The sequence below is a fragment of the Micrasema longulum genome, unplaced genomic scaffold, assembly GCF_059751315.1.
Source record: "Micrasema longulum isolate JH-2025_06_02 unplaced genomic scaffold, ASM5975131v1 h1tg000710l, whole genome shotgun sequence".
Classification (NCBI taxonomy): Eukaryota; Metazoa; Arthropoda; class Insecta; order Trichoptera; family Brachycentridae; genus Micrasema; species Micrasema longulum.
Window position 1 is genome coordinate 178,912 of NW_028277906.1, and position 13,652 is coordinate 192,563.

At 32.1% G+C, this 13,652-nt stretch overlaps 1 long non-coding RNA gene across 1 annotated transcript in view; it reads left to right on the plus strand.

The window, feature by feature from the left end:
• Positions 1-1,024: 1,024 nt before the first annotated feature.
• The window catches only part of LOC148279522 (uncharacterized), a 106,020-nt gene continuing 93,392 nt past the window's right edge, over positions 1,025-13,652 (plus strand). Inside the window, exon 1 of the long non-coding RNA XR_015822846.1 lies at positions 1,025-1,380. This is a non-coding gene — a long non-coding RNA (uncharacterized LOC148279522). The remainder of the gene's footprint in view (positions 1,381-13,652) is intronic.

A 13,652-nucleotide genomic window follows, 5' to 3' on the forward strand; every position in this document is an offset into this window, starting at 1 on the left:
AATGTACCAGGTCCATTTTTTCTACGATTTTGTCCAGTATCAACTTTACCTGCTTATACGATGCGAATCGCTATCCCAGTAATTTAATCCGCGTAGCCTTAAATTTGTTGAAGAAATAATGATAAAATAAAGGTTTAAGTCAAAAATTTCAAAACCTGAGCTCAATAGTTCAAAAGATGTGTTGACTTTAAAAAAAATTCTCTCTATTTTGTATCATTATTATTATAGTAAACCTCGCAATTAATGTTTTAAAATTTATCTCAAGAATATTTTTCATTTCCTTTTAATTTATTATTAGATTTTCAATCATAATTCGTAATATAATACATCAAGAAATATATTTTTTTGCTGAAATAATAAATAAAATTTTGAAAAATAAATTCGATTAATTTTTACATTGCGAAAATAATATTTATTCGATATTTATTTTCATTTATTTATCCTCAATCCGCCAATCTTCCAAGTGTCGACTTTAACGAAGTAAAAGAGCTGAAAACTTAATTTATTTCGGCGAGATCCTGAGTCCTGATGGATGTTCAAACATAAAAAAGTGCAAATGTTGCACAGTGTGTAAAGTAGCAATTTAAACCAGCCAATGGTTAAGCCCCGTAAATGTCTAGGTTGCCATATAAAATTCACAAAAATGTTTTCCCTTTCTTATTTTTATTCATATTTAATAAATTGCAAATATTAGCAAAAGCGTAACAATAAAAAAAAGTTGTTAAAAAAGGTGATATCGAATTTTATTTTAATTAATTTTTTAAAGGTAGGTAAAAGGCAGATAACGTAATTTCTTAATATGCAGCCTTTTTCTGACGCAACTCAGTTCCAAGAAATATTCGGTGAGAAATAATAAAAAAGCTCTTTCATCGTTATTTCAGAAAATTAACAACTCGAAACTTCCCAGCACATTTCAATGAAATGTCGTTTATTTTACCCGCATGTTTTTCTCGATGTGTTGATATTCCCGCCATTCAAACTAACCAAGCGACATTCACTTGCTCTTCGAATTTCAAATCCGTTTCAGTTTGAAATGTGCGTTCGCTCGGTGCTGACGAAGTTCGGTCGGTTGGTTCCCGCCATTTGAAAATAAACAAACAAGACCATAACCTACAAAAGTTTATAAATCATTAACCAAAGATAAAACGCGCAAAAGTGTAATGTTATGATTATTGTACAAAAAACTAAGTTACGTTTTGTGCTCTTTGGAAAATAATCAAAGTTTGTTACATACAGTTCAATAATTATTAATATTTTTTATTCCACCTCAGTTCGTTATTCTTTGCGTTTTGTGATTTTGTGAAAACTGAAAATTTTACGATTGTTGAAAATATATTTTTGTGACAAACGTTAATGGATTTTTAACCACACTATTTTATGGTAAGTTATAATAACAAACATTATTTATTTATTTAAACGCCTTGTAGGCGTAGTAATTAATAATTATAATTATTTAATAATATTATAACATGCATACCTAACCGAAAGTATAAATAATACCATAATATTATTATACTGACTTATTTATTTGACCAATAATTCACCCCCTAACTGGCATCTTCAGACAGGTCTCTCCGACTTCAGACTAGTCGATAAAATCGATTTGATCAGTGATCAGTAATTTCCCATCACTAATGAAATTAGTTTGACAGCTGTCATTCTAATCGAGCTATATTTTAAGGACTATAGTCTACAGTAAAAAAATCACAAAATCAGTCCGGTGTTTATTTTTTATGTAAGACAATGGCACTACAATAACTAATTATTTAAATAGACAACAATCCAATGTCTCCAATCGTGCTAATTTTCCACCCGAGTACAGCTGAACGTAATCCGACACATCCCGACCGCAGGTTTGAGCCGAAGTTACGGCTAATTTTTGGCCGCAACTTGTTTTATTAGCCGAAGCTGAAACCGAAACTTCCTTCGGTCATTTATTTATCTATTATTATATGTCGACGTTATTCGGTGTCCCAGTCTATGTCAGTATATGTCGACCCAGCATCATTATTCTATTCTAATACAATTTTCCCGAGGGAGTGATATTATTTTTCGGGATGACAAAAAATATTTATTGTCTTATTCTATTCCTAAGCAAAAAATCACGGTAATCAGTCGCTCCGCTGTGATGTGACGTAATATGAAAGAAAAAAACAAACACTCTCTCGCATTTATAATATTAGTATTGATAAATATACCTATGTAAATTTAAGTCTTAAAATAGTACAAATAGCACAATATATGAATGTCCTTATCTTAACTTATATCTAATTATAATTAAACTATATTTATTTATATATATATATATATATATACGTCCTAAGCCAATTACAACAGTTACATGAAGAAACATAAATGCAAGAAACTGAACAAAAAGAACATAAAACTATTTAGCAAAGACAAACAAGGGCAAAACAATAACTGTATGCAATATATTTTTTTTTAAAGGGGGGACCTAAAACTTTGAGCTAAACCATGCCAATCCAACTTCATCCCACACTGTTTAGTATATACTAATTATTGACATTAAACTTATTTATTTATTTTATCTAATATAAAATACAAATACATAGTTTATAAAATGTTTATACAATAGGTACGGTACATTCAATATAATTTTATTTTTATTTATGGATGTAGCCACTCCACTGGCCCACAGGCACATTTCTAAACTATATTGGTGTATGTACATTTGGTAATGTATCTGAAATAAAACACGTTCATTGGATTTTAATTATTCTTTTATTATTTTATAAAAGAGGATATATTTAGACGCGTTTCGTCTTGTTATGACATTTTCAAACCAACTTAAATATTTACAAAGTTTCCTTATTAACTAAGTTAGTTATACCCTCATTTATATTTTAAAAAATAAAGTAGAATTAAAATCCAATAAACGTGTTTTATTTTGGATACATTACCTAATTTAATATGAAATTCTACAGATTGTCTGCATGCGCAATAAATATGTATGTACACTCAAAAGAGATTGCAGAGAACAAAACATTTTCAATTTTAGGAAGAACCAGATGATTTTTTGGTATGGGATCATGTAAAATCACATACAACACAATCACTAAACCACACAACCTCTGCAACAGCATATTATCCTATCAAACCACGACAAATTTGAAACTAATTCACATTACAAAAGTAAGCTCCAAGAATTATCCCGAGAAAAAAAAACCTATACACAAGGGTAAAGTCGATGCTTAATTAAATTACTTACTAATTATTAAATACTTATTTAATTTCATGACTCAATTTCAATGGTAATACCAGCATGCGCATGCTTCTTTCCCTTTTGAATGTATTATTATTAAAGTTTAATACATCTCTCGCATTGGCTTCCATGAGACTATTATATAACTTTTAAATTCTATTTATGCATGTTTTTTGCTGCATTAGTGTTCACGTCAGCAGCGTAAAATAATTTGGTGCGGTGAGTACGTTGTGGGTACATGAAAATAACTAAGTAAATTAGCTGAGTCAGTAATTTTATTAATTTAAGAAGATTTTTGATGAATTCGAATATTGTTTTTCTGTCTCTCTTCCGGCCTAAAAGACAATGCAAGTCGGATTGGTTATGCCTAACTAAAATCGACCAAATCGACGTTTCGCCGTTCCGTTTTTCGCACCTCAAAACTTAACCAATGTTCATGTTTCAGAATAAAATTTTCCGTGTCGGTACTTTTTCTATCTTTCAAAATTATTTATCATGTTTGTACACTGTGCGTCCGAAGGCGGCAGATAAAATTGAGCGCTTCTGTGAGTTTTTGGGTGGTCCTAGCTTCCATAAGAAACAATTTATCAAAAAAGCAAAACAATTTAAATACGCCAGTAGTATATATCTGTTAGCTGTAAAAAAAACACCGCTGTAATGTCATAATCCAGAGAGGAAATACGATAATACGTCTATATGAAGAAAAGTCAGACCGCGTTTCCTCTTAAAAGGATGAATAAAAACTTCAAGTCATCAATCTGTGTTAATTAACTCTTGAGTGGCTATGATGTTACACTAGTCGACAAAGGACACAAGACTTAATATATCTCTCTTATTATTTTTAATGATAAATTCGTATTTTTTGAAATATTCAAATGGACATTCTCACATCCGATTTGGAAAGTAAAATTTGTATAACTATGCTAAATGTTAATACAAAAAATGTTTATCCTTGCTACGCGAAGAATGAATGACCGCTAATTCAGCAACACATCTATACAGATACCTTATACAAGAGAGAGCACGAAGGTAACAAGGAAGACAGAGACGCTGTTCTGCGGTGGGTGTTGTCAAAATCAGATTCAGTCTTTAGTCGGACGATGACAGTGATGGGGACGCACGCGCGAACATGAGCGGCGTACTTGTGATTTTTAATTTACTTTGCTATGACAGAGGGAAATTATATGTTTATTCGCGTAAATTATGGAAAAGGAATTATTAAGCAGTATGTCTCCATGTTTTTTTTTTCAAATGTCTGAACTTTAGAATATTCCGTCTTCTACTAGTGGTAACACGATGTTACATCACCGCGCGCAAAGGGATTATTTGCCACAGTCAGTTTAAGAGTCAAAATGAATTATTTATAATTTTGAAGATTCATAAACTTTCAAAATGTATTTTCGCTTCATTGTAATTATTCGATTGGTGATTATTTCAGTATCTTAGACATTGAAATAATAAAATATTTAAATTAATTTTTAAATGATAACACCGAAATGGCTCTTTGTGATACGAACACAGACACAACAATATATTGAAACATGATATTAAGTATAATACTTTCAAAATTATTAACAATAGTGACTACAATAAAAGGTAATTACATATTATGTACACGTGTTATTAAATTTAATATTAAACTAAACACATTATCTTTTAACACTGTACAAGAAACGACCATGAAAATAATAACACATACCTACAAAATTACTTCCTGTTTTGACAACAAAATGATACCGAACATTATATATTATCACAGATACAGAATCAGAACACACCCTGAAATACCTCCAAAAGATCTAAAATGTTGCCCTCGAGAGAAGGACAAAATGTACCTATGTATGTCAGTTGAAATCCATATTCGAAACACTAATTTTCCATTTGAAATAATTTATTTTACAGAAACAAACAGTCAGCAATGATATAATAACATTAAAAAAGATACGGTCTAAAGACAGACAACCTAAATTTCAAAATAAAAATCATACACATTAAATTGTGGTACAACAAATAGGTGTATTTGTATGAGAGTAAGTGTAGAGGTGTATGTTAAGTAAATAACAGCATTTATCGATATTATTTCTGGCCGATTACCTTTCGTTCCCATCCTTCCTTTGACCCATCCTTATGGTACCTACCTAACATCAAGATAGAAGATATTCAAAATTAGAAGATTTGGATTTAGAACAAAAACAAAACAACATTTTTGACTTGACATAAAATCGGATAAAAAGTGGTTGGAATCGTCGCGCGTCGTGGAAAACATTGTTACATTTAGTATTTCATTTTGTCATCCAGTGCCAGAAATTGAAGAACATTCAGATCATATTAAAGGTAGGTATCCATTCCATATTCCTATCCTTTCTCAAATATTTCCCAATAACAAAACTGAATGAAATTCGTCTTTCATTTACAGTCCGCCTTTTCGTTATCAGTGTATTTGTGTGTATTTTTATGGGAGGAAGTGTTCAGGTGAGTGTAAGCGTGAGCATCATTAAATAGCAAGTGGGAGCGTATCGCAACTTGAAATAATGAGTCTGAATTTGTTTTTGAATAAATTAAGGGGCATGTTAAATATTTCAATAGATGAAAAAAAAGCATTTAAGTTTGAGCAAGAACGATAGAAGAAAGAGGGTTGTGAATAGTTAGTGCATAATTAAACAAGTGTTTATTATTTGTATGTCTATATAGGTTGTCTATAACTAATATGTCGTTTTAATTTATTGAATCGGCATTAACTTTGTAAAACTTCGTACTAACACCTTAAACAAAGCTTGTAAAATTCGTAAAAGTATAACTTTTTAAAGTAAACAGTTGTAGATGAAAATTCTGTAGTGTATTTTAGTATTTACATTTTGGGGTAGCGAGTGTCCTGACGAAGAGACGGATACGTCTCGAAACCAATAGACATAATTTAATTCAGGTTGTGGTCCCATGGTTAGTGTTGCGGAATCACGGATCAGAGGTCCGAGGTTCGAACCCCTCTCTACGGCAACTTAATTTCCATTTTCTAAAAATGAGTTATTTACAACTCGTTGAAAATGGCCACCAAAATTAAAATATATTTGGGAAAATCATAAGAACGCTAATATACCGTTAAAAAAAGTCGATAAGTGGTTATATTTATTATATATGATAAAATTTACTAACATTAATTTAAAAGTTTACATAAACAATATTTTTTAATTTATCATTGTGCATACCTGCAAAAATATTACCAGTGATTTAGCCTGTCGTTAAATAACAGACTGTTATATTGGGTAGGTATCTACGAAAATGAAAATCATTTGCAGTTCAAATAATTATGGATATGATCAATGTGATCACTAACCAGACAATAGCCTCCCTTGCTGGACTTCCGGTATTTCATGGTATAATAATAAATGTTTTTTTTTTAAGTGGTTTAAAAATAGTTAAAATGTGTTCTGTTATCTACCTACTGTAAACTATTTTTTGCTAGTTGAACATAATTATTGAATAAAGGCAGTCTAGACTGCTTATATTGCCTTAATGACAGATAAAGATGCACAATGATGCATTCATTCAATGCTGGTACTTTACTTTGTGAATGGATCATTGACATTGACAGGATATTTCAATGTCAAATAGTAAAATTTATATGTACCTACGTATTTATTTGATTTATTAACAAAATTTGCTTAACAATATTTTGAGTTTATCTAAATTTTGTAGACAAGGACTGGATTCAACTCTCTGGGGAGCTTTTAACATTAACATATTACAACAGAGATGAAAAACATTTAAGAGAAGGTGATATAGAAGTCTAGGCATCTACAGGGCTTATGACGTGTCATTGGCTGGTTTAAGTGGCCACTTTACACACTGTGTAACATTCACCTTTCTGCACATATTTGAACATGTATATTCCTTCAATTTTTTCATCTGTTGATGTTTGTGAAGTTAAAGAGCTGAAACCTTTATTTATGCGGGTGAGATTCATCTAATTGAATTATTTCACCTACATACTAGGCAACGCCTTATAATTTTATTTTTTCAATTTCTATACTTCTTCATGGACCAGGTGGATTTATCAACAATATTTTGAGTTTGTCCAAATAGTAGTGCGGGAGTACACTTAACTTAGAAAAAGTTAAGTGTACTTTTACTGTAAATTTACTGTACTGTACTGTAAATATTAGAAATTAGGAAGGCTGTAAATAACAATTCAAATTTTATTGATCATCAAATAAATTTAAGCAATAGTATATTTTCAATATGTTTCCTCTCCCTAAATGCACATATAATCCACCAGTTCCTAACCCCTCCCTTTGCCACACCCACTCTACCCTCACTGTGTAAAATCTCAATATATATATATATATATATATATAACTCTTCTGTACGTGTGATGTCACTGAACTTTTCCTAAATGGCTTCACCGATTTATGTGCGGTTTCAGCGAAATGTAGATCTTTGCGCTGTGCGTGTTCGTAAATATATTTTTTTTTAATCGAATGTTTGAAAAAAAGTTAGAAGTATAAACCTTTTTTTCATCGACCTACCAGGGTTGCATTCGACGAGAACGCATGTACAAAAAAAATGGAAGGATGTTGTTTTTTTGTGTTTGAAAAAATGTTTGTTTTTTAATGTTTACAATTTTTTTATGGATCCCAATCAGATTCTATCCTTACATTCCATATAATTTCTTCCCATTTATATCATTTACTGGATTTTTTGTTATATTAAAACTGACATTAAATACATTGTTGAAAATTGCATTCATGAATAAAGTACTCCCATGTTGGTGAAAAGAGCCCAGTTCGACATTATTACAAAGAATGCTATATTTGAAAATGAATTATTTTATGTTTTGAAATTCAACTATAAACAAATCCTTGGGAATCTACTTAAATTCAATATTTGAATATTAATCATTTTTGGTTTTGGAATTCAATCATAAACAAGTACCTAGGTACCGACTTATCAATGAAAAGTATTTATTCAAGGTAATTTCAATTTCAATTTCAATTTTCATTTTTTTTTTCAATTTTGTTTATTCATATATATGTGCATTACAAAATGGAATATCTTAATTCATACATATAAAAATAATCAAAATAATTAGGTAAAGTTAAGTATATATAAAAAAAACACATAAGTATACATAAAAAACATCCAGATAATAACATGTTAAAAAAGCAAGAGAATCTCCCTCAGAGACGTGAAAAATGACAATGTTTAAAGTAATATTGTTCAACATAGAGATAGCCCTTCCAAAAGGCATAACCATTGGCAGGTTGGTCCTGTTTATTGGAATGTGAAATAGTCTATGCTGACGCTGTCTAAGGCAATTATCCGGAACATAAGTTATTTCGTGCAGGACAACGTCTGTCGGGTTTGCTAGTTTATGTATATAATGTTAGTTTGTATTTCAATATATTGAAATATTTTTGTTGCAATAGTAAACAGTGCCTGGTATTATAACTTTGTTAAACTTTTTAAGCTTTTAGGTGAAAATTTTTAATGGTGGAAGCCTACATATTTCCTTTGTTTAAACGACGCACAAGTTTCTTTAATCCGTTTGTTATAATGAAGTAAAAACGCATTTCTCTAATTTCAACGCGTTTAATAACCGAGACTGTTCCGTATTTTGTACCTGTTACATGTACCGTACACGTGGCGAGTCCATAAAAAACTTTCAAAGTTTATTTTTAAATTCAGTGAATACATGCATATTTAATTATATACTGCGCGGGCGATTATGTACATATATTCTGTCTATTGTAGATAAATACTCCAGTATAAAAATAGTTATTTTACACAATGAGAAAGTTTAGTGTTACGGAAATTGGACATAAAAAAATGATTTCATTCACGCGGTAAAAATTTGATACTTATAGTCCTTAAAATAGAGCTTGATTAGAATGACAGTTGTCAGCAAAAGCGAGGACATAACTTTGTAGTAACGTCTAAGGAGTGATTTATATTGACATACGAAAAATCATTCGTATCTGGCATGTTATTTTTTTTTTTAATACAATGCTTGACATATAAATCAACATAATTATATAAAATCAGCTTAAAAACTGATTTTATTTTTAATAAACTGCATTATTAACGACATTCTTACAAGGCTGCGTCATTTTGCAAAAATTTTAGAGATGAGATAAATTGATCAACGTAAATTGATCTTATAAAAAATAATTAGTTTGTTGTTGTTCATGAAAAAAATATATTTAATGTCTTATTTTTTTGTAAATAATTGTCTTAAACACACTATAATAGGTTTGTTTTTGCGTTTTTATATCAATTTTCGGAAACAGACTTTCATGTTTGCATGAAAAAACTGATAAAATCGATTTGATCGGTACATGATCAGTGATCAGTAATTTCCCATCACTATTGACGTTAGTTTGGGAGCTGTCATTTTAATCAAGCTAAATATGAAGGACAATAGTTATGTCACAATAGATCTTCACAGGTCGCAGTGACGTCGGGAGCTTGCATTGCGCTGACCCCCACCTCTAAGAATGTACGGCGAAATTTCTATAAAATTATTAAAAATGATTTGTATAAAATCGAATTGCTTTTAATGACGTTATAAGTTCTTCTAAATTAATCAACGGTAGAGTGTCGTGATGGATTTCCAGTTTCCGTAAAGCTAACCCACCAATCACGAGAACTCACCGAAGAGACCTAGTGACGTCACGCGCGGAGTGATTACAAAACAATGATATATGATACATACAAATGAGGGCATTGGAAGCAAAGATAGCAACCTCCAAAAAAAAATTTTTTGGTTATGATGCCATTCTGTAGTTAATCAACATTATTTTTAAAAAAATCATGAGTGTATTTGCAAATGTGGTTTGAAATCATACTTCTGATAGTTTGGAAGCAAACATAGCAATATACATCAGCCATTTTATTCGACAGGCTTGAGATTTAAATTTTCAAAATGGCGTACCATACAAATATTAAGATAGTTTTTTGAATTTTTGTTTCTATTAAAGATAATTTATTAGTATCTTAACGGTTAATTTCAGTGAAAATAACATTTCTAACATGAATACTCTTTTAGGCATTAGTGTAGTAGTTTTGGTTAGATTTCTCGAAAACACCAAAACAGGAGTTTGCTATCTTTGCTTCCATTGCCCTCAAATATCATCATTATTTTTTGGCTTAGTATGATAGTTTACAAAGACATGCAGCTTATGAATGAAAAAACCGGTGTATTTAACTAAACTGGTCATAATTTGTATGTCTCCTGCAGATTATAAGTTATTTTCATTCGGTATGTTTTATACCGCAGTCCATTGCGAACCCATACGGTATAATGTGTACGCGAAAGTAGAATGGAATTCGATTAAAAAAAGGCAATACAAGTTCTAATGTATTCATTGAGAATTGTGACGTGACACATTATATTATGGTACTTTCATTCCTAGAAAAATGTTGTTTAAGTTCCTGCTTTGGAAACTTATATAAGATACCATTTTTTAGTTTAAAGGGGTAGGCAGGGAGGATAGAACGCCATGTCACTCTGTCTTTGCATACAGATCTCGCTTCCTCTGCATTTATGGGGTTCATAGTCCATAATCGATGACACACACGTGCTAAAACATTTCACCTGAAATAGTGCGATGACCGAAGAAAGCAATGTCATCATTTTCTATAGAATCCAGTACATCATATTATAATGAGTATTATTCTATTAAAATCTATAACTTACTTCCACTATCTATTAAAGCAATTAGTAATGAGAAAATGTTTAAAAAGGCTATAAAAAAATGGATAGTGGAGCTAGGTAGAAGTAAAATGGATTGTCTCATTCGCCCATACCAATGCTGAATCAACTGCTCCACAACTGTATAGCTTATGTTAGGTTTTTGTTGTTTTCATTGTGTGTTTTGTAATATAAATAATATAGATGTACATAAATACCTTGTTTTTAAAACTGTCTGAATATTTGTTAATTATGTTTGTTTTTTAAGTTAGTCTTCTTTGTTTATTCTCAAATGTAATTTAAAAAAACTAAATTGTTAAGTGTCCTCGGCACGGGAAACCCCAGTGAGGTCACATTATTTTTATTATTAATTATAGTTTGTAAGCGAAAAATATGAATAAATAAATAAATAAATGCTACTCCAACAGTATTGCACATAAAATCGGGAGCATCGTTCTGCGGTAGATTGACGTAGTCTCTATCATGAAGAAATGAACTGCAAAGGAACATGGTCTATAAATAGACCATAGGACGCAGTCAACGTAAGTCAGCCCAACGATTTCAGTGCAGTCAGTCAGTCCAGCTCGACGCAGTCACTTAGTTCCTGCATGTAGTTCAAGTGCAGTCTCTTCAACCCATCATCGCTGCTACGCTTAGGCTACTCAACCGAGTGTTGTATCTTATTCGCCATGTAATAAATACGCATTAAACAACAACCTCGTGCCTTCTGTTAATATCTAACTGGGGTAGGAGCTCCAACTCTCAACAACCTAATTTCTACACATTCATGACCTGTCTATCTTCAAGCATTTGTTGGATTTGGTCGTGTCATGTCTTTCTCAGTTTTCCTCGTTTTCTGCAGCCATCAACATTCGCACCGTAGATCCTTTTAGCCGTTCTTTCGCTGTCCATTCGCTCTACATGTCCGAACCAACGCTGCGCCCGTTTCTTGATTTTGTCGATAATGCTTGTCTCAGCCTTACATAGTTCTACCGCATGCATACCTTACATATGTTCAGTTTATATCTTCATGAAATAAAATATCATGAAGTTGCGATATAGGGTAAAGCTCACCCAACTTTCAAGGGTCTACTGGAGTACCTCAAGGCTCAATGCACTCACGTGGCCGACCTTGGTTGCACTTATTTATACGAAACTTGTACCTAAACAAAACCTTACAAATAACAGTGTTTACCCATCCATAACACAATTCTCAGCTGATTGAATAACCTAAAAAGCGTTAAACTGGTGTCTATGCTCAAGGCTACGACCTTTAACGATTCACTGTGAATTTTACTGTTTTTTATCTACAAAAACAGCAAATAATTTATGGATATTTTCTTACCTTCGTCTAGTACGCGAACGTGACTCATTTATCTATTTAAACTATAGAAAACGGTACACGAAAATAAACAAGGACATATCTATTATGTTATGGAAATTTGAGTAAAATATCAGTACTCTCAGTAAAACGCCACGCTTGCCCGACGAATAATGTTGATATTTAAGTTGGTGGTTTATGATACTTTTGTAGAAACCACAATTTCTGCTACATGTCACACTGTATCACTCACTCCACATTAAGAAATGAGCTGGAATCAACCACCACATGACCAATAGAGGTTCTAATAATAAACAATATGTATTGTTGATAGGTTTTAAGTTGTTATGTCGTAGGTTCAGCTCAGGGGAGTTCATTTTCATCAGATACCTTAAATAGATTTTGTGTAATGTTATGAATTATTTATTTATTTTTGTAACAGTAGCAGATTACCAATTTTATAAATAATAATTATTAATAATCTGTAAACTAGACGAATTCTTGTCTTAACGTCGTCAGTTTTTTTTCATAGCTTTGATTTTTTTAGTTGTATTTTATTTTAATCGTACTTGTACGAAGGTAGGCTGAAAACTAATGAACGAAATGACCTTCAGAAGCACGCCAGGTGGCACGTGGAAGTAACATTCCCCCTCTATACGCATGTGCAGGATTAAAGGTGTTGCGTTTATCCAGTGTATTTTGAGAAGCGAAAATATGGAGACGTGTTTTAGTGCTATGTCAACGCGAGTTAAACAGTGTGCTGTTATCGAACTTTTGAGAGCTGAAAAAGTGACTCCTACTGAGATTCATCGTCACTTAAAGGCTGTTTGTAGTGACGATGCTGTCACTGCTATCCGTGGCCCTGTTATAGGTCCTGTCGGATATACAGATCTGGTGGCTTCCAAAAAGAATTTCAAGGCTTTTAAAAAGTTTTGTAATCATTTCGGCGAATTGATTATATCCAATTAATTAAATCCCAGTCAGTGGAGAATTTACTTCCCGCTTTTCTCAATCCAATGAAGTACATGTTATGTACTTCTAGATTACTTTCTTTCAGCACAAAGATGCTAAGGCTACCGGATTACAGAGAGCTCTTTCGGGCAGCTTTTCTCGTTTGACAACGAGCAAATTATTTGAGCACCGCCAAGGAGACTTATGTCCTCAGATGCGGTGTGCGGTATGTGGTGGGCAAGCTGTTGATAGGGCTACTAAAAATCGACGGGTGATAAAATTTCGTAGTTACGAGTCTGGAAAAGCCATAATTGTTGATGAAACATGCAGCGGACGTCCGATCACTGCCAAAGGCACATATAAATTAAAGTATGTGAACTTCACCAGACGCCTCCAGGAGATCCTATCGCCACCCAGGAGCGTGCAGGTGTGAAGAAAATGCAACTTGGGTCAAGGCTCTCCGGAGGCAT